Source organism: Pteronotus mesoamericanus, unplaced genomic scaffold (genome assembly GCF_021234165.1).
Source record: "Pteronotus mesoamericanus isolate MK-2021 breed Mesoamerican mustached bat unplaced genomic scaffold, CSHL_Meso_final contig_657, whole genome shotgun sequence".
NCBI classification, from domain to species: domain Eukaryota; kingdom Metazoa; phylum Chordata; class Mammalia; order Chiroptera; family Mormoopidae; genus Pteronotus; species Pteronotus mesoamericanus.
This window is the reverse complement of record NW_026555229.1, coordinates 10,275,552-10,297,025: the sequence shown is the minus strand read 5'-3', so window position 1 is coordinate 10,297,025 and position 21,474 is coordinate 10,275,552. Positions and strand designations below refer to the sequence as shown.

The window sequence follows — 21,474 nt, the reverse complement described above, 5'->3', positions numbered from 1 at the left end:
ATCACCCCATGGGCAAAGGACAGTCTCTCTACCAAATTTTTTTGGGAAAACTGGATATCCGCATTCAAGGAATGAAATTGGACCCTTATTTTGCATCATTTGGAAAAATTAACTCAGAGTAGGTTAAACATAAGACCGAAAACTATAAAACTACTAGACGAAAACATCAAAAAAAGCATAATGATATTGGATTTGGCTATGATTTCTTGTATTTGAACACCAAAAGCATAGGAAAAAAAAAAGCAAAAACTGGCACATGAGACTACATCAAACTAAAACATTTCTGTTCATCAAGTGAAAGAGTAGAATGAAAAGATGACCTGCAGAAGGGAAGAAAACATTTGCTAATCACATATATGATAAGAAATTAATACCTAGAATATATAAAGAACTGTTACAATTCATCCACAACAACACCCTCCACCAAAAAGCAATTTTAAAATGGGCAAAGGAATTGAGCAGACATTTATCCAAAGAAGATATACAAATATCCAACAAGCACACTATAAAATGTTCTATATCACTAATCACTGGAGAAATACAAATCAAAAACACAGTAAGATAGCACATCATACCCATTATAATGGCCACTGCCAAAAACAAAAGCAAAACCAAAACAGAATATAACATGTGTTAGTGAGCATGTGCATTACTAGGAGACATGTAAATTTTGCAGCAACTATAAAAAAATACTATGAAAGTTCTTCAAAAAACTAAAAATAGAATCACCATATGATCCATAAGTCTCACTTTTGGGTATGTATCCAAACGGATTCAAAGGAAGATCTCAAAGAAATATTTTCACAGCTATATTCATTTTTGCATTATTTACAGTAACAAAGAGGTGTCAGCAACCCAAATGTCCATGGATGGATGAATGCAGAAATAAAATGTGGCATACACATGTAACGCATATTATGCAGCCTTAAGAAAGAAGGAAATCTTGTCACATGCTATAACTTAGATGCATCTTGAGGACATTATGCTAAATAAAATACGCCAGTCACAAAAAGACAACTATTGCGTGTTTACATTCGTATGAGGTATTTAAATTAGTCAAACTCATTGGAATAGAGAGTAGAATGGTGATTGCCAGGAGCAGGAGGCAGGAGAAAACAAGAGTTATTGTTCAATGGGTTTAGTTTCAGCCTTACAGGATAAAAAAGTTCAACAGACCTGTTTCACAACAATCTGACTATACCTACCACCACTCAACTGTACAGCTAAAAATTGTCAGGGTGGTAAATTTTGTGTTTTTTAACCATAACTAAAAAATTTAAAAAATCGTTCAGAGTACACAAAAAGTAATTACCATGTTAGGATATTAGTTTAGAAGGTATTACATAGAACACCTGTTTTTTCATCAGAGATACATTTCTCATTCATTCACTCTGAAACTACAACTCTAAATGCCAGTCACTCAATTTCTGAGACCAGGGCTTCCAGTAATTCAAAGCGAAATACTGTTTTCATAACATAAAGAAAGTTGGGTTGTACTTTTTTTATTTTCTCCTCTTCTGTTTCTGGAGATACGTCTCCGTGGATGCACATTGCCCAGGCCACCTGATCAGTTATTAACCGGTATGTTGAATGTGCGCCTACCATGTACCTGGTAGTGCTGAGATAAGAAACAGACTAGCATTCTGGGATATACCTTGTCAGGCTGGACAGGCCAGCCCTGAAGTCTTTGGGGGAGACTATAAGCTCCTTAAGGGTAGGATCTAAGTTTTTAATCTTCCTCTATTGCTGCAAGGACATCAAAAGAGGCCCATGTACCATCTGCAGGCTCTGAATACATAAAATGCCTGATCAAATGACAGTGTGTTACATCAATGTAAGCCAGGCAAAAACTGCTTCTATTTTCCAGACCAGGGTCTTGTTTCTCCACAAGTGAACTGATCTCTTGGGAAAAGCCCTGACTCCGTTGGTACCTGTAAGGATGCTTTTGGCTGCAAAGAACAGAAGTGCTATCATAGCTGGCTTCAGTGATGAACATAGGTTATTGTGTTGCATAGTATGAAAAGCTGCAGAAGCCAGAAATTCCTGGATTATTAAATACACACCTGGATCATTAAATAACGGCATCACGGCCCAGGTTCCTCCTAACTTCCAGCTCTGTGTTGGCCCTTCCAATGGCCATACAATGTGTGTGGCACCTCCTTTCATTTGTCACGTGCTGGGAAGCAGCACTGTGCCAAAGAATGAGGCTGTCTCTTTCCATGTGTCTCTGCAAAGGTAAAAAGGTCTCTATCAAAAGTAAAAAACAAAACCAAACCAAACCTCTTTTTTCCCAGAACACCACCCTAGCAGACCTCTCCTCAGATTTCATTGGTGATCACATCATCTTAGCACATTCATTGGTAACGGACGTTGGATTACCTTGTGTTGTAGGCGAATGTTTCTTATACTCTGCTGCTAACCAGTTTTACAATTTAAGATACATGTATTTTCTCTCTGGGACTCAACTCTCTTGTTTTTCCTACTGAGGCATACATGTATTTGCTGAGTATAGGATTCTATGCTAGGTTGCAAAGTGCTCAAACATGACTAAGGAACAGCTGTTGCCTTTGAGAATTGTGAATAGGAAAAAAAAAATTACAGCATGTCATAAGATTCAACCTGAGAAGGCACAGATCCAGAGGTGCTGGCAAGGAACTTGGCAGCAATGGATCCTGGGACTAAAACTCCTGCGAGATTGGAGTCAGGAGGTAGACAGCAGACAGATTGGGCTCTGAGGACATCATTTGGGCTTTACATCACACCCCATTCAAAGCTAGGCAGTTTTGGAATTTTTCCATACAATGGAACAGTAATATTTAATTTAATTTAACCTAATGGGTAAAACTAATAAAAATAACAAATGCATGCAGCTGGAGAAGCTCTGAATGTTTCAGAAATAGCCAAAGAAAACAATGAAGATTCTCTTGGAAGGAAAAATAATAAATGAAAATATTTTGCAATGGAAGGTACTACTGTCTGTCAACAGCCAACACATTCAGGGGTTGACATTTTCCTCCAATGTCAGCCCACATCATATACTTTCATGAAAATCAATCTAAAAGGAAATGGAAAGTGGAGCCAAGGTGATGAAATGTCATTTTCCCAGGATGCTTGAATTCCTTTAACCTCCTTCAGGTTGCTTCCCCACTGAGTTACATGTGGGTGAACGGACACAGATGGTTTTCATTAAAGGTGGCATTTCATGAATACACAGCTCAGGTTGTATCACAGAGATGGCTCTAAGCCAGGCTGAGAAGTGACGATAATAATAATGATAGAGTGTATCAAAAATGGTAACACCTAAAGTGCATTGAGTGTTTCCCATGTCACAAACACTGTGCTAAAGATATTTATTATAGATAAAATTTCTTAATGCTGTTACATCCATCCTGTTGAGGGTTGCTGAAACTCTAAAAACTTAAGTTGCTTACTTATGAAATTATAACTGGTAAGTGATACAGCCAAAACCAACCCAAAATCTGTCTGTCTCCAAGCTGTAGCCTTTAATCTAATGTGGAAATTACCCCACATCTTGTTTTGAGGGAAACCCATGCATTTCTAGTGTGCTGAATCCATGATATGCACTCGATAACTATGATGATCATGGCAAAGGAAAGCTGCCCACCCTTCTCCTGCTGGCAGAAAGATTAACACCTATTTCATTGGAGAGAGTCTAAAGGGGTGGGCTGGGTGCCCAGCTCAGTGTAGATTAGTGCTCCCCAACCTTGCACTGCTCACACTAAGAGCCAGATTATTATTTGTTGGGGTGGGCGCTGTCCTGTGCTTGCTCACCTCTATTACCCTCTAGATGCCACTGGCTGCCCTTCTCCAGGTGTGACAACCAAAAATGTTCCCAGACATTGCCAAATGTTTTTCTGTGAGGCAAAAATCACATCTTGTTGAGAACCACTGGTTTAGCCCTTGTATAAGAAGTTATTGATAAGGCAAAAAGATCAAACTTTGCTGCTTCTGATTGGAATTATCAAATACCACATTGGTTTGAAGTGTCTCATGTTCCTATGGATTAAAAATGTAAGCCTTACTAATTAAAAAGACAAAGGCCACTCAAGATTATCTTGTCTGGTAATTGGACTAAGTCAAGGTAAGGATATAGCCATTCTAGTCTGGACTGGATAAATGACTACTTCTTAAGAAAAGTTTAGATCTGGGCCATACTTAAGAAATAGCAGGCAAGATTAGGGCTTGGCAGACCACTGGACTAGCCACCAGCTCTCATAATCATGTTATTCCAGGCAACTGTGTACTGGAGAGCAAGCAAGGACAACTTCAATTAGGGAAATGAAGCCAAGCTAGGTGCTAAGTGTGTTTATATTTCACTTCATTTAGTATAATGCTCTGGTTAAAAAAAAAAGTATACAATATTCCCTTGAAGTAATTGTCATTATTCTCATTTTAGCAAATACAGACTTGAGATACAGAAAAGTTAACACTTCCCCAAATTGCCAAACCATGTAGTGTAGGAGCAATAGAGATTAAAACACTCCCATGTCTCAATTCAGGCTGATGGGACAATAGTAGCAACTGAGTTCTTTTCTTCAATAGGTAAGACAAAAAGGAAGCTGTTATTCTTTTTTAAGGTACGTATTAGAACATTTTTGTTTTTCCTCAGATAATATAAAGAAATCTGAAGTGAGCAGAGACAGCTCAAAGGAAACAGGAAAACCACATTACGCCACCAGCTCTGGAGGCCATGAGTATCCTAAACAGCATAAGTAAATGTAAACAAATGCAAACATCTTTGTAGCAACTGTTAGCCCTTGGATTAGTCAGCTCAGGCTGCCATAGCAAAATACCACAGGTTGGGTGGATTAACCAAAATAAATTTTTTTTTCTCACAGTTCCAGATGTTAGAAGTTCAAGGTCAAGGTGCCAGCATGGTCCATTTCTAGTGAGGGCTCTCTTCCTGTCTTGCAGATGGCTCTCTTCTTGCTATGTCTTCACATGGCCTTTCCTTGGCATGTGGGCACAGAGGGAGATGAAGACAAAACTCTTCAGTGTCTCTTTTTACAAAGACTATAATCTAATGGGATTAGGGTCCTCCTTTATAACTTCACATAACCGTAATTATTATTTTAGAGATCCAGTCTCCAAGTACAGCCACATTGGGGAGGGGGTTAGAGTATTATATATGAATTTCAGGGGGACACAAATATAATAGCCCATAGTTGTCATAACCTTCAAACAAACTACATCAATAAGAAGACTTAGAATAGAAAGCCAGACCAGTCATCCTGACCGTGCCTTTGGGGACATCATTACCTTTACGTGACTTTTGCTTTTATTTTTTCCTTGTTTTGTTGGGGAAATATGGAGGGATCGAGCTACTCCTATTTGAAGGAAAGCTCTTCTTTCAAATAAACTTGAAGGAAAAAGCCATCTAGCCTTTCACCTTTTCCCCTTGCAGTGAGTGGGACTGAACTGAAACCATGTCATCCTTTATAAAAGGCTACAGCTAGAGGAGACTGTATACTGGCTGCTACATATGCAAATACTTCCCAGAGCTAGGCAGGTACTATAAATGGGAGATGAGGGCTGACTGGAGTGCGATAGTCAGTGGTGAGGTCTATTACAAAGTGGAAAGTGAGTGGTGTTTAGAGTACACTTGAGAAACAGTTCTGCTAACTCATTTCAGGCCCTGGGTTGCATTTACTGTGTAGTCTTGGGCAATTAGTTAATGTATTTGCACCTCAGTCTATAAAGTAAGAATGATAATAAGACCAACTTCACAGGGTTGCTGCGGAGAATACAGGGTAATTTCAAGCTCCTGCCTAAGAACACATTGGCCCTATCCAGGCACACAATTGAACTTGAAGGGAGTGCAAAAAAAAAAAAAAAAAAAAAAAGGGAAGAAAAATCAGCTATCAAAATAAATAGTATTTTAATATAAAATCTTCAAAATAAATGAAAAAAAATCTATGGAGAACAAAATTATCAACACAAGATAAATACAGGATCGAAGGTTGCACTTGCATGATTTGGCCTCATTTTCCTCACTGGAACCTTGCCCCAGTCAAAGATTGCAATGCACCCCATAACCTGTTTTCTCCAATGTCTCACAGGAGGACCAGCTAATCACTCTTGTCTAGAACAGAGTGGTAGATTCCACTGGGTACCCCTGGCTAAGAGAACCTGTGCTTGTTTCCTAGGCTTTTTTCCCCTACCTTCTGAAACCAAGATTGGAAACTCCCCTTCAGAGGTCTGAATTCCCTATCAGAGGCAGAAGATCTAGGTCCTGAAGCCACAACACTGACTCCTTAGGGCAGAAAAGAGGAGTCGGTAAGAAAGGGTACCCGGTTCGTCCTTAGTAAAACAAAACACAAATTAATGTATTCATTATCATTCATTCCTATTAATGGACCTTTATTTAAAACTTGTCTGGGTTAAGCAGAGGTTTATCGCTATATTTGAGAACCCACTAAAATTTTGAAAATCATAAAATCATGAATAAAAATAGGACTGAATTAAGACAGAGAGAAATTTTAAAATTAGGAACAACCAAAAAACCTACAGAAGTTTTCCTCCAGGAAAAAAAAAAAACAACAAAAAACAACATTCCATTTTCATCAGTTTAAAAGGAAAGAAACATGAGCAATAAATATGTCACAGAATTATTTTTTTCAACCAATGGTTCTGAGCTAAAGGAGCTTATAATCTAATTAAAGAGGATTAATATCACATGGAAATAAATAAGATAAAGGGTTAAAGATTAAAAACATGCCACCTGTGAGAAAACAGCAGCAGGACAAATGAGAATAATTAATATCAGAAGATGAACAATTTTATTTTAATTCATTTTAATTTTTAAGGTATAAAACAGACACCAGTTTTTTGTAGGAAATATACCAAATGAGCAGCAAAATGAAGCATAGAAAATTATCTGTAATCCATAAGACAGACATAATTAAAATTTCATGGTAGTTTTTTCCTTCTTATATTTCATTATTATTTTAATTTCAGCAGACATAGGCTTGGGTTAGGAAATAAAAGCATTAGAAAATAATTACTGGATGTTTGTGGGAGAAACAAAGGAATTTTTAAAATAATGCTGTTGCTGACATCATGCCAATAACATTCAAGGCATTATCTGGTGATTTATGGAAAAAATAAAGAAAATAGATAAATATGTATTCATAGAGGCAAAAGCATCGAGGTTAGGAAAGACTTAGGGCATCATCTCTTATAGCTCTACCCTTTAGTTACACAAATGGAAAAAAAAAGAACTTAGGTGGGAATCACTGATTTGTACACATTCAAATCAGAGCCCCTGTATGAGCCAGTATTAGAACTCAGACCACAGGATTTTCCTGAGAGCGACATCTTACGGAGCCTCAGGGAAGGAGCCATTTTTATAAACATTTCTTGGGATGAATGCTCTGAACATTACTCTTTGGGAAATGCTGGTATAGATTGTTTTGGAGAGTTCTCATTCCAAACCTACTGTCTCATCAGCAAGACTCAGCCCACATTACCAGGGTAACTAAGGAACAATTCCTATGTTCCAGGGGCTCCATTATGAGGCCAGGTATCTCCCATGCACCAAGGAAAAATGTTCTGCTCTCACAGAGGAGATTGTATCCATGGTATTAAAGGGCTTGGCCACCCTCACCACTTACTCCCTCAGGGTTTAATTCTAGTTGTACATGTAATTACAGAAAAAATTGAGTTATTAAGATGATAAACTGTGGTAGTAAATCTCCAATACCTTATATCTCAAATTCTACAAAAAAAAAAAAAAAAAAGGAAAAGGAAAATTAAATATTCAAGGAGGTGTTCCATTATCAAATAGTAGACATGGCATATGGGGAGTTCCTTCTGTCCCCAATTCAGGCTAATATTTAAAGAATATCATGTGATGGGAGGTACAGTAGGGACATCCTGGGGGAACCTCATTTAGTCCTTTGAAAACCCTCTGGGGCAGGTCTGGTTATGCATTTTACATGAGGCATCTCAGGCTTGGAGAAACTAACTGACACTCAACGCACAGAGCTTGTAATTTTTGGAGCTGAGATGGTAACCAATATTCCAAACCCGTATTTTTGTTCCAAACCAATATTCTTAGGTTTCTCCAACCATGCCTTGACCAAACTCAGCCAGCCCCTCTTGGTATTTAGAAGATGGAACATTCTCAGAGTAACATACAAAATAAGAGCTATTAAAAAAAAAGATAAGTGTACTGCTTCAAGTCTTATGAAATCATATGTGCTAAAAAGATCCTGGACATGCTAATAAAAATAATAACAACTTTTGAGTCCTTACTATTAGCTAGGAATAGGCTAAGCTTTTATCCAAATTACTGTACTACAAAATTCATAGAGCAAACCTAAAAAAATTACTAGTATTATAATCCTCAATTTATAGATTAAAAGAAATTGAGACTCCTAGCTTCTAATTAACACATCTCAGGTTATACAATTTGGGATTTAAAATGACAATGTGACTAAATGGATCTGTCCTTGATCAAGGTAAATATTTACATTTCATTAAGGGATGCCGCTGGAGAAATCATCATTGAACAGTGGAAAGGAGATACTTTCAGAATATAGAACATCCAAAAAATTGGCTTTATTAAAAAATTTGTGCTGTACTGATTTTTGTAATTTCATTGGTGAAAACTTTCTCAAAATCTGGAGCTGACCCACAAACCTGCACTCAGGAGCATTGGCCCAAGACATCGGATGAAAAGAAGTTCCTGATTCTCATCCTACACTTACTTTCCAAAAGTTCCAAAACAAGAATGTAATTATGCCAGGGATTTTCAGGACACTGTTCACATTTCTTCAAACACATATACAAAATATATAAATTCAATACCCTTTTACTCCATATTTTTTAAAATTATTTTTTCCTACACTATACTTCTATTATTGCATTGGTGGGGCCAAGAAACTACAACCTTCAAAATGTTGAACTTGGAAATGACTCTCATGTAAAGAAACATTTCTAATAAGGAGTCCCAGGATAAGTTCGAAAGATCTGAAAAGTCTTAGAATCTAATAGCAAAATTTCACCGGAATGGGTATCTCTGTTGTGGCTTTAGAACCCAAAGAGCTTTGAGATCACTAGTCTAGTTTCTGTGAAGAACCCACTGGGTGACCCTGGGAATGTCTCTTAACTGTTACATCAAATAAAAATTGTATAATACCAGAAGAATGCACCTTTAGAGTGGTAACTACTACATAAAATTAAGTGCTATGTGAAACCAAGCAGTTATTGTTTCTCTTTGGCTCATTTCCCTAAAAGAGAGCTTATAAATTTGTGTGTATGGTTTCATGATGGATGAAGGTCTTTTTGGGCAAATTCCATTGTAACTGTGTTGTTTAGAGTCTCTACTTTGAGGCTTTAACTATTTATCTTTACTGATCTTTTAGTATTCTGTACTCATTGCTTTCTGTAATATTTTTTTCTTTCAGTGTTGCAAAATCCAATATAATTAGGTGAAGGATAATAAAAATAGTTAATATTGCATTTCTGCCTGTTGGCATGTGGTTGGGAGGTCAAGTGAAGTCAGCTAGCTGCATTTGTCTGAGTGACACACAATCATTTCCAGGCAGATTAAGGAATCTCAGTAAGTATTGTTTTTAAATCAGAGAAGCTCTTCTGAATTGAAAGGAAGAGCTATGTACTTGCTCTGGGGATGTCTTTCAATTTCAAAGTATTTCCACCCAGGAAAAAAAAATCCAATTAGTGTGACTTCTTCCCATTAATAAAAAGCTCTCCTGAAAGGATAATAGAGACCAAGGACATAGCCGTTACAGCTCTTGGACACTGTTGATTTGTCCACAAGGATGACACACATACACATAATTTACAGACATCAGAGTGACACTTAGCTTCCACATGATACTCAGGAGCAACACTTAAGGAACATTTAATAATATGGATTCTATTGGTTATGAGGGGAAGCCGAGTTTGCCACTCCAAAATGTGCCTTTGGGGATATTGATTATTTTAAGTTGGTTACTTTTAAGAAAAGACTCAGGAAAAAACTTTGGTTTTCCCCTTAACTGCCTAAAAGAATTCAGATAGAGGAATTTCTCTAGAAGGGAGATATCACCATAGATAAGTTTAAGTTAACACAACTTAGTATGATAAACTTGGAGGAACCTGGCAAAGCCCCTTTGATCAAAGTCCTCTCTGTGTCCCATTGTTAAACATGGCCCAGCAAACATTTATTTACCAAACATTTACTTTTCCATCTCTATGTGATTGCCTTTTTGCCCTCTGATGTCCCAAATTGCCACTCCCCTTTCCTCTTTAACTTAGCTCAAAATGGCATTTAAGTTTTAACTGCCCAATATGTCCTCCATATTTTTTTATAGAAACCCCATATGTATATATGTAATAAATTAGGTCATTTTTACATCTCCCACAATTATTTCCCTAATTCTGTGATGAGATATCTACACAAGCCTTTCTGGCATCATTCAGGATTAACCTTTTATTAAGTTATGCTCTCAAGTGAGGCTTTGACTATTGGCCTGAACAACATGAATCTTCTAAAAGATAGGTAACAAGATTGCAGTCAAGATGGATGATCTTCTAGAAAGAGAGCACCTTTACATTAAGTCCCAATATAAAAATAGATTCCTCCCCACTTGGCTGAGGATGAAATCACATAGCTTTTTCTCCTTACCATTGATCAAGATATTGTAACTCTTTGGAGAAAGGCTTTGAAGGTAGGGAAGGTAGATTTCCCTACCTAACAACTGGATAAAAAAGTAGTTCATGTGCAGGAAAATACCTGTTCTGATTAAATAGAATCCTAGAAGGTCAAAGTTAGATTAAAGAGGTTGACACTGTGTGTTCTCTAATTTATCCTCTATTCTTTAATCCTTGCTGTATACCCAAGGATAATCATTTGGACAATTCTAGAACATCTACAGTGATAGGAAGATCATTATTCCTGTACAGTTGAGCAAATTTAATAATTATGTATATATTAATTTATGCAAACATTTATTAAAAGGCTGGCTTTTGAGAGACATTTGACTCGAGAGTGAACTAGATACACATGGACATACATTCAGAGAGCCCATATGCTAGCAGGAGATGCTACTAAACCAGCAATTATAAGAGTATTCCTTGTTATGTTGAACTGAATCTTTGCCTAAAACTGAATCACAAATTCTGGATTAACCTCTAAAGGGCACACATAATATATCTAAAATATTTAATAATCTCCCACAGGTCAAACTCTTTAGCTGCCATAAGTTTTCTCAGGTTTCCCTTTTGCTTTCAATTCATTTATTCCTTGATTCATTAATTCACTTAACAAGTGTATTTAAATTACTATTTAAATATGTGTGCCAAATATATGTGCCAAATACTATTGGAGATACAAGAACAAAAAAATGTAGACATTGTCCCTGTCTTTATGAAGTTGATGACTACTGTTCTGCATTTTATTACTTTTGGGTAAAAGAATTCCCCTATAAATATCTCTCTATTTACTACTTGAAATAATATTTAGCATATAAAAAAGTATGGAATATAGCCCCTGCCTTCACAGACTGTAAGGTCATGGAGAGCCAAGGGTAGTTTCTGTATTCTTGTTTATATTGCAAATTCCCAAGGAAATGACTTATATGGCAATATTTCTGATTTATGAATTTTTCTGTAGCACCACAGTTGCAGATATAGATAATACATGATTACCATTGGAATAAGTGCAGTTAACTTACATCTTTAACAGAGCACATATCAAATCTCTTACATTAATTGCAGAGACTATATGCAGATCTTGAAAATTTCTCCTGTGATGGGTAAGTCAGGAAAGTTCACTTACCAAAGACACAAAAACAGATACTTTATTCCTTTTCTTGAGATATTTTTTGAGGACTTATGACATCTCAGTTTTCCATAGATCCCAATAGAAATGGAAAGACATTTTTTCCAATGACAAGTTGATATCCAAAATATGGAAGAACTCATACAACACAATAGCAAAAACCAAATAACCCAATTTAAAAATGGGCGAAGGAATAGACTTTATTTTTTCCCCAAACAGTTTATATAACATAACTATGAGTAAATGAAAGTTATAATTCTTCCTTTATTTTTTGTAGGCATCAGTAAAGTTCACTGAGTATCCTCTCTCAAAAAAAAAAAAAAAAGACATACACATGACAGTTACATGAAAAGATGCTCAACATCACTAATCATTAGGGAATTGTAAATCAAAACCACAATGAGATAACATATCACACCTATTAATATATCTATTATGAAAAAGACATAGTAAATATCTGTTGGTGAGAATGTGAAGAAAAGTGACTCCTTTTACATTGCTGGTGGGAATGTACACTGGTACAGGCTTATGAAAAACAGCACAGGGATTACGCAAAACTTAAAAACAGAACTACCATATGACCCAACAATCACACTTCTGGTTGTATATCCAAAAAAACCATAGTCACTATCTAGAAGAGATTATCTGTACTCCTATGTTAATTGCAGCATTATTCACAATAGTCAAGGTATAAAAACAACCAATTAGGCATCTCTCAATAGATGAATGGATAAAGAAAATGTCACACACACATACAACGGAATATTATTTAACCTTATAAAACAAGGAAATCCTGCCATTTGCAACAACATGGATGAAACTGGAGTGCATTATGCTATGAAATAAGCCAGACAGGGATGGAAAATACGGCATGGAAACACTCCTATGTGTGGAATCTTAAAAAAAACAACAATAACAAAAACTCCAACAAGCTGAACTCATACAAACAGTTAATAAAATAATATTTTCCAGGAGTAGGGGTGGAACAAATGGGGAGGTGCTGGTAAAATGGCACAAACTTTCAGTTATAAAAGTCTGAGGATCTACTTAATAACCCTAGTTGATAATACTGTATTGTCTAATAAAAATTTGCTAAGGAGAAGATATTAAGTATTTCTCCAAAAAAAGGTAAATATGTGAGATGATGGATGTTTTAAGTAACTTGGTCAAAATACCTTCACAAGGTGTTCATATATCAAACCATCATGTCATACTTTTATAGTATAATTTTGTCAATCATAACTCAACAAAGCTGAAAATAATATAGATATTTATCTATAAAATGACTAAATTGAAGTTATTTTCTTCTTTTAAATTTATAGTTTGTATTTCTGTATACTGCCTTATTTTCGTTACTTATAGACACATGGGTATGGGAAAAGGGCAGGCAGAAGATATTTCAGCCACTTATAATCTGTTTTTCACCATTATAGACTTCAAAAGAAATTCTAAATTGTACTTCTAACAGTTCTCTCAGTGATTTTTTAACACTAAATCATTATTAATTATTTAGTTTAATACAACATTTTTAAAAAGGCTTTGGTAACCAGTTCTGATACAGACATTAACTTTATTCTAACAGGCTTTAAAAAAAAATCTTATCTTCCCCCAATTAGAAGTAGTCTAATCAAAACTAGGAAAAAAAATTGACTGTATTCTATAGTCTAGTAGATATTCAAAGTAGAGCATGGGTAACAAATATTTAGTAATATTTTACAAACATCTGAAGAAAATTGTATTTTGTCAAGGCGTGTTTGACATGATCATGTCAAAATATATTGCTTTCTCATGGATTAATATGATACTAAAATCTTAATACACAAGAAACAACCAAAAATTTGAGTTTGTACTAAAGTTTATAATTTCCTTCACTAAAAATATTTTTAAGTAAGTATATAATTATGCCTGAGTCACAGTGTTTTACCATTTGAGGGGCATTATCCTATAGTCAGAGAAGACACTGACTGGTTTAGATTAGGTTATATTACTAATTCATAACTTTGTCAACATATTACTCCTCATTGGTGGTGTTGGTAGTACAGCTGTGGCTGATGGTAGCATTTGTTTGTTACAATTTTCTCTACTCAGTAGAAGACATACATTATTGCATTAAAACCTCATAACTTTGAGAAATAGGTATTCGCATGCCCTTTTATAAATGACTAATTTCAGCTAATAGAGATTAGATAATGTAACCAAAATAGGCGAGAAGGAGACAGAGCCAGAATTGGAAACCCAGCTATATCAGGAACACTAGGACTGGAAAAATGCTACAGTGGGTGCCCATGGGGGAAGGAGTTTGGAAGGAGAAACCATGGATTTAGACAATGATTCCACCTAACTTTGCAGCAAAACAAATGATATCCAGGTTCCCATTTTAAATTGATTCATTCATGAGTCAGTTCAAATTCTGTAAATGAGCTGTGACTCCATAACCTAGAGTTCACTCTGTGGGAGTATCCAACTGCGTAAGTCCAACTGCCCTGTCAATGCCATTGCAATGTGTGAATCAACACGATCACTCCCAAGAAACCAGGATGAGTCCTAATTTCATTTCACCCATTCATTTGTGTATCTACACATCCTTGTTCAAATATTTGAGTTCCTAGTGAATGTGAGGCACTTGGGCACACTCGGTCCCACCCCGGAGAAATAGATTTCACCTTAGCAGGGCAACAGTCAAGAAGAGAACAAACCCAGACCAACAGAGATCTCCTACAGCACATGACCCCAAATGGAGTTCAAACATCTCTCCTGTGCATTGAAGGTCAGTTCAACAAAATCCTAATTTTGGAAAATATTTGTCAAGTGTAAGCTCTTGAAAAATTCTGTTTTCTCTTTCAGGCATTGTTATAATCAACTGAACTGTTTAGCCACAAGTCCACAAGTTGCTTTGCTGATAAGTTAAAATAATGTTTTAAGCATAAATTAGTCTCTTTCAACACTTTTTCTCCACCACAAAAAATTTATGACATTAATTAAAAAGAGAAAAATCTATAGAAAACTTTTATCCCTTTATATAGACTTAGCAGCCATTAAAAGTACTTTTCAATTTACTAAGAGAAAAATAAAACCCAATCATGATATAGAAAAAAATGATGTTTTTAAAATTATAATACAATTTTTTTGTTTTGTTTTATAATATCATTAAACATTCAGGCTAACCAATGTTACATAACGTGTTGCTTAAATTCAAAATCTGAATCTATGAAACCCAATTTCCCTATAAATCACAGCCCTGATTTTTTCTCTTTTCTCTTGAAGAGAGGAATGAACAAGAATGGGTGAACAAACCCAAGAGTATTAAACTTTAGAAGAGTGTTGTCACAGCATTTCTCCCAAGGAGAGGTCAAAATGTGACAATTATGCCAACTGCCTCAGGACAAGGAATAGAGTATAAGCTCTTATATTTATGCATGGTCAGGAGAATATATATTATATAAGTGTAAGCTGGCCAATACTTTTGTTTCATTTTGTCTTCTGAAAATAAAACTGCATTAAAGAAGCAAAGGGTAGAAGTCACTTCTTGCATACAAATGTCTTACCTTCAAAAGTCTGATTAGAAAATCAATTGTTTTCACCTGTGTTCATACCTCCCCCCAACCATTTAGACATTTATTATATTTTTTGTAACCTTGAAGTTATTCCATAAGAAAGAGAAAAGCTAGCAAAGAAACCTAAACAAATTATATAGAACCTAGTCTTTGACATGCAAATGTGTTTTAGTTTAGCCCCACTGAGGTCTTATGTTTCATTATTATTAAAAATGTCAAGCAATATTTGCCTGCTGGGAGTGTAGGTTTTATTCTTATTTTTCAATCTTACTCAAAACTCTTTACTGCATAATTTATAAGGTGCTGCAAAGCCTTTGGTTGTTGTTTTTTTAAAATTACGAACCATGAACCCCACAGTGGCATTTTGCTAAATGGTTTTGCACACACTGGCTTTCGAACATTTACAGAATAAAAGTATACAATGAGAAAGAATCATCCTTTTTGGGTGATTATTCTCTTGGGTGCAAGATTCAGAAGTGAAAAATAATCTGTCCTCATTAATAAAAGAAGTGAGTCCTCCCCCTATTCAATTTAAGAGCTGTCCTTTCATCCTGGGTGGTACCATCCTTGAACCATTTTAAGAGTGAAACATTCTCTCGCTTCTCCCCAACACCCACCCTCCCTTTTACTGAGAAAGCCATTGATTTGGGGTTACATGGTGAGAACCTCCTGGAAGTTTGAATGGTATGTTAAGGACTCTGCTTTCCCCCTTACTGTCTGGGGTTCTGTGGGCTTAATAAACTTGCCATATGTGTTTACAGTGTCAAAGCTTCTGGAAAAAGAATTCCCTTTGTAAGAGGAAACGTTTGAAGGGTACTCATGGCAGAAATGGAACCAGATATTTGGGAAAAAAATGAGAGCTGGGAAGATGAGTTTTATAAATAAATTTTAAAGTAGCTGTGTTTTGTTTAATAACTTTTCAGAATAATAGATTAATGTGGTCAAATTTTTCTGTCAAGGCAGACAGGGTGGCTGTGAGGAGCTGAACCCATGGTGTACGTTCATTAAATATCTACTGTTATTATTAGGTTTCCCCTTACATAAGAGTCACTGTAAACATATCACAAGGATTTGAAATATAATTACTTTAAGAGGAACCATGATGAATTACAAAATTTATAGAAAAAATAAAGATTTAGATTCTAGAATCATATGTGAAATTAACAGGCAATATAGAAAACAATTTACATCCACTAAGACGACTATAATCAAAGAGACAAAAAAAAGTGTTGGTGAGTATGAGGAGAGGTTAAATCCATATGCATTGTTAGCAAGACTGTACAGTGGTATGCTCACTTAGAAAACAGTTTGGTAGTTCCTCAAAATGTTAAACAGAATTACCACATGACCCAGCAATTCCACTTCTAGGTATATATTCAAGAGAATAGAAAACATACGTCCACACAGAAACTTGTATGTGAATATTCATAACATAATTATTTATCACAGCCCTAAAGCAGAAACAGCCCAGATATTCAGCTGATGAATGGAGAAACAAAATTGGTATTATCTATATGATGGCCTATTACTTGACCATATAAAAAGAAGGAAATGTTGATACATAATACAACATGAATGAACCCAGAAAACATTATGATAAGTGAAAAAAGCCAGATGCAAAGGATGAAAGGAAGGAAAGGAAGGATAAAAAGGGGAGAGAGAGGGAAGAAACAAAATGGTAAGAGAGGAAAGGAGAGAGAATAGAGAGATAGTTGACATTAATTGCTGAGTATAAGGTCATTCTAAGTAAAAATCTGTTCTTGAAGAAAGCAGTACATTGAGTTAGAGAACTAAATTGTTTTGTGGAAATTCAGGCACCAACAGTAGGTGATAAAAACAATTGAAAAGAGTTTCCTAGTAGACCTCAGATGGCCCTGGAGTTCATGGGTTGCCTTTTTTAGGTATTATATTTTCCTTATTTGTTTTTGCTCTAAGCAAATGCTCTATTTCTGATTTCATACTTTTGTTGAGTATCAAGAGTGACACTGACAAGTACCATGATTTTGACGACCAAGCCTTGCCTCTCCCTTTCAGAGTCTAGTATTCCGGTGTAGCCAGGATCTTCATTTGAGGCAAAAAAAAAATTACTTCCAGGCTGAGGGCCTCAGAAAACCTGCAGCTTAGAGCCAACCCTCTCTTTCTCTGGTCCCTACCTTTGGATCTCTGACAGAGCGCGAAGGAATGGAGGCCTGTGGTATGCCCTTCCCAGTCCCCAGTAACATTTACATCAAGAGACAATTGTTGATGATGGATCTAATACTAATAAGAAGATAAAATGGCTCCAGCAAGACTGATGGCAGAAAAAGAAGGTTGAAGGCTCTTGTAATCCAGGCAAGAAACAGAGCCGGTAAGAAACCCCTCAGGGTGTGAGTATATGGGGGGAGGAGGGAGGGGTGACAAATTGGAAAAATAGAGGAATGTATAACCAGGGAGGAAGGAACAAGCTCTCTGCTTTGAATGGCCAAGGAGATAATGATGCCAGAAATGAGATGATAAAATATAAAGAGGAGGTGCTTCAAGGCACCGTGGAGGGTACATAGAGTCAGAAAAGCCTGTGGGACTTTGGGTTGAGAGTGAGCAGCCGTAGCTGAGTGGAGATAGCTTCTTAAGGCCAGTTATTTTCTTTGAAATAGCATGTGGAAAAAAACGCATGACCTGATTTATGAAATGAGGACCTTACACACCACATTCAATTAGAGGAGGAGGAGAAAAAACTGAAGGGAGGAAAGAGACAACCTACCAATAATGAAGTAACTTTTCACCACTGTCCATCTATTCACCGAGGCCCATGGAAACAGTTTTTGATTATGTTCAGTGGTTTCCTGCAGCTACATGAGTCACTGGCACCTCCTAGGTTAGAAGCTGATTTTCTCTAAACTACTAAATTTTACAGTCTCCTAGGTAGAGTATAATGAGCCTGGGGTGACTTTGAATGCCACATGGGTCAGTCTTCAATGATTTGGGGCCCCGTCCCCGACTGCCTTCTGTCTTGAAGCTGTCTTAAACCACCTCACCTCAGGCAGAGCTGATCTTTCAAGTTATTTCCAGAGGGGGCTGTGCAATTATTCCTCATAAAGAAGACAGAATACCTTAAAAGTGTCTTGATGTTTGTAAGTCAACTTAGAGGTATGCTTGATTGGATGTGGGTGGGAAGGTAAGAAGTAGCCAGGTCTATATTATTGGAATTTTTAAAAATGTGAAGCTGTTAAAATTGAATGAGTGCTTTGGGTCAACTAAGAATTCAAATGTCGAGTAAGATACAATGACAGGAAGCTCTGACCACAGATTGAAGGCCAGCCAAATGAGAAGGGTATTGAAGGTGCAATTGAACATCTACTGGACTTTGTAGCCATATTTGCAGGCACAGAGAAAAGTCACCATCAGCATGAGCATGTTGAAACACAAGAGCCCCTCACAAATGAGTCACAAGTGTTTTTCAGAGCCAGACACCAATGACTAAAATCTGGAACAGGAAAATAATGAGCAAAAATACAAGGTCAAAAGTTTATTATCAGTGAGATGGTCTGCTTAATTAAAGTCATAAATGGCCATTGTTAAGTTTAAAGGGCTTTGTGTTTCTTCACTTGTGTATTAATTTCATCCTTTTCACTGCAGGAACCCAATTAGTTTCTACTTCTATAGTTAGTCCAAAAAATATTGGATAATTAAATTAACTTTTAAAAAACAGCCCAGCCAGATTCCTCATACATTAATTTATAGTATGCTCTTCCTTTACTTAATTTATTAATTTATTGTATGTTATTTTCATCTATAGATATTAACTGAGGTTTTCTATTTATTAGCAACATTTAAAAATCCCTGCCTAATAATATATCAGGTATTTTTCTTTAAATTAAGATTTGGTGAATGTTACTGAAATTGTCCAACCCTAAGATGAAAAGGCAAAGCGCATTTATGGAGATCAGTTTGTAGCTCTTCTATATCTTTATATCTTTATTAAAATAATATTCAAGTAGCATTTTTAGCTTTCCACACACAAACATACTTTGTTGCCTTTTATCAACATATAAAGGTATATATAAAGCATTGGGTGGCATTCCTCATGAAACTTTCATCATAATCATTATAAATAGTATTTTTAAATAATAATTACCTTTTTTCATCCATTAGATCTTATAACATAAAGCTGAGTATATTCTTGGTCAACACATATTTAGAAAGAGATCTTGGTAAGATGAGGTTTAGCATCATTTACATGAGGCACATTATGCAAGCACAACTAGTTGAAACCACTGAATAGCCAAGGTACAGACTTTTATGAGATGTAAATGATTTCTAGACACTGAATAATATACTACAAAATGGAATCCAGTTGGAAAGTTAAAAATTTACAGCAGTCCCCCATCATCTGCAATTTCACTTTCTGTGGTTTCTGTTACCTGAGGTCAACCATGTTCCAAAAATATTAAATGAAAACTTCCAGAAATAAACAATTCATACTTTTTAAATTGTGTACTGTTCTGAGTAGTGAGACAAACTCTTTCTCAGTCCCACTCCATCTAGCCAAGGATGGGAATCATCCCTTTGTCCAGCATATCCACAGGGTATATGTCACTTGGCCATTAGTCACTTAGTAGCTGCCTCTGTTACCAGACTGATTGTCATCATATTACAGTGCCTGTGTTCAAGTAACCCTTATTTTACTCAGTAATGGCCCCAAAGTGCAAGAGTAGTGATGCTGGTGATTTGGCTATGCCAAAGAGAAGTTGTAAAGTGCTTCCTTTAAGTGAAAAATATGTCTGTATAGAAAAAAACATAGCATGCCTATGGAGTTTGGTATTATCCTAGGTTTCAGGCATCCACTGGGGTTCTTGGAACACATCACCTACAGGTAAGAGGCTACAGTTTTTGTGATGCGAGGGACAGTGCTTTGTCACCATAGGACACTACACAGTGATGAGACTGAGATTAAGAACAAAATTAGCCAGCCCCTTTTCTTCTCTAGTTAGAAGATATCATACTAGACAAGGAATTTCAGATGCTAAGTGGAGATTTTAATTTTTTAACAAGACAAAGGAAGAGTTTGCTTCAACACAGACTTCTATTTTTGTCAATTCAGGCATTGAAAATGACTAGCATACTTGTTCACTAAGTGAAGGGATGTGCATTTTGAATTTCTGAAAAGAGTTACAGAATACATTTAAAAGACACAATAATCATAATCTGTATAACAAAGTTCTACAAGAAGTTAGTCCATGGAAAGAACCTGTTTTAATGAAGTACTTCTGAAAATTTATCATTACCATATTTATGGGGAGAATTAAAAAAACTCCTAAAGAGACCAAAAAGAGCCTTTCTCTGAAATAATATAATTTCTCTCCTGTTACTTGTCTATATCATTTCTGGAATTTAATCTTCACAGTACTTTCTTATATTTGTGTTGACCTTTACAACTTAAAAGCATACTATTAGAGGACTTCTGTTTCTGGTCAGGATGGAGCGTCCTTCTTCCTTTGGCCCAACTAAAGAGCCCTGGACATCATATAACAAGCCTAGGGAGACCCTTGAGTGTGACAAGAACGTGGACTGCCTGGAGGACTCAAGACTTGAGGAACAACCTGGCAATGGGTTTCCTGAGTTTTCTTATTCTCTCCCATGTATCTCGGCCAGGGCACTGCAGTAGCCTCCAACCCAGAACTGCTGCCAGGCACCAGAAAAAAAGTATATATAGAATACATACATATCACATATGTATTATATACACATATATGTACATATATAAAAAAGGACTCAGTATCAGGAATGTCAGGTTCAATGGGAGTCTGAGCAGCCCGATGCCTTGGGAAGAGACCTGTATTTGGAGAGAGGAGGCCTGGTTTCCAGGTTGGCCCTTCCATTAGCTCACCTTGGAATCTTCAGGAGTTCATTGGATCTCTGTTTCGCCATTTTTAAAAAATGGGATATAAAACTCTGTTCTATTTTTCTTATGAACTGGTGTTGAATTTATGTAAAAAGCAGATACCAGTGGATGGGGAAAATATATATATATATATTTTTTAAATTTATTGATTTTGGAGAAAGAGGAAGGGAGAGAGGGAAAGAGGGGTAAAGGGGAGAGGGAGAGAAGGAAACGTTGATCAGTTGCCTCCT

The 21,474-nt window shown here is 36.2% G+C and overlaps 1 pseudogene; it reads right to left on the bottom strand.

Annotated features, from left to right (window-relative positions):
* LOC129077042 (NHP2-like protein 1) overlaps positions 1–21,270 on the bottom strand; it is a 47,056-nt pseudogene extending 25,786 nt beyond the window's left edge.
* Between the last annotated feature and the right edge of the window lie 204 nt (positions 21,271–21,474).